The sequence below is a fragment of the Hipposideros armiger genome, unplaced genomic scaffold (genome assembly GCF_001890085.2).
Source record: "Hipposideros armiger isolate ML-2016 unplaced genomic scaffold, ASM189008v1 scaffold_729, whole genome shotgun sequence".
NCBI lineage: Eukaryota > Metazoa > Chordata > Mammalia > Chiroptera > Hipposideridae > Hipposideros > Hipposideros armiger.
Genome location: NW_017732079.1, coordinates 922072 through 923465, shown reverse-complemented (window position 1 = coordinate 923465; position 1394 = coordinate 922072). Strand labels below are relative to the sequence as shown.

Sequence of the window (1394 nt, the reverse complement as noted above, 5' to 3'; positions counted from 1 at the left end):
ACCTAAAGAAGTGATCACCATGATAAGTCCAGCAACCATCTGAGACCATATAACATTATTACCATATTATTGACTATATTCCCTACGTGGCACATTACATCCCCATGACTTATTTATTTTTATAACTGGAAATTTGAACCTCTTACTCCCTTTTACCTTTTTTCCCCCTTCTTAAAAAAACATTTCAGTTACAGTTCACATTCAATATTATTTTATATTAGTGTCAGGTGTACAGCAGAGTGATTATACATTTATATAAGAAATGACCCCATTAGTTTCGTACCCGCCTGACACCATACATAGTTATAATATTATTGACTGTGTTCCCTGTGCTGTACTTTACATCCCTGAGACTATTTTATAATTACCATTTTGTACTTCTTAATCCCTTCACCTTTTTCACCCAGCCCCTCAGCCCCATATGGTGGAATTCTTCAGATTATTTTGTGATGTTTTAGAAGTTGATTTACTATTATCAAAAATGTCAATTTATACTTTTTAAAAGCACATGTAAAGCATGATGAAATTTTGACTACTACATATTCAAGAAAAGATAGGGAATACAGACAACAATTTATCAAGCATGAATTACCCTTGGCTGGTATAATTACAGATGACACCTACTATCTTGTTTTTCTTTTCAAAAGATTCTCCAAAAAATATCTGTTCCTAAGTAAAAAATCGTATAATGTCACTTTGAAAACGCGACAAGAGACAAATCTGTCTGTTGCTCAATTAGGGAGAAAATGTTCTTCCTCCTTTGCAGACCTGAGGTTCTGCACCAACATTTCTGGTCAAGCACCAAAGTTGGGGCTGGAAGTGGATAGATGCCGTTTTATTGCTATTCTCTTCACATTTTGGTGACATCCTTGTTATAATCCCTTTCGAAGAAAAACCCAATGATAATCCACCCTCCTCCTAGCATTGATATAGACACACAGAACCCACAGAACCCCAATAGTCATAACAGTTCAACCAAAAATAGGGTATCATACTCAGTTTTAAAGAAATAAGGAATGACTTTAACCAATTCCAAGGATCAGATAGATAGAAATTCTAAAGTTGGTAAACCAGGAAAAAGTAGATGGTAGTAAGAGAGGTAATGACAATTTGAGAACATAGCAATGTGATAATATAAATATGTTATAATATATAATGTAATAATAACACAAATATAATAGTACTTACTTCTAAACTGTTATGAGAAATAAGTTAAATAAGAAACTGCATATGAACATTTAGCACAGTCCATAGAAAGTACTCAAATAGTAAACTAATAAATTGTTAATCAAAGAAATAGAGGCAAAACATCAAGTTCAAGTTGTGTTTGATGGTTAAGAAAGTTATTTATCTCATTTTTAACAGATCTTTTATATCATCTCAATTTTAAGTCA

General features: G+C 32.5%; 1 long non-coding RNA gene across 1 annotated transcript in view; it reads right to left on the bottom strand.

The window, feature by feature from the left end:
* Positions 1-1394, bottom strand: part of LOC109373514 (uncharacterized) — a 7555-nt gene that overhangs the window by 835 nt on the left and 5326 nt on the right. The window lies entirely within an intron of this gene.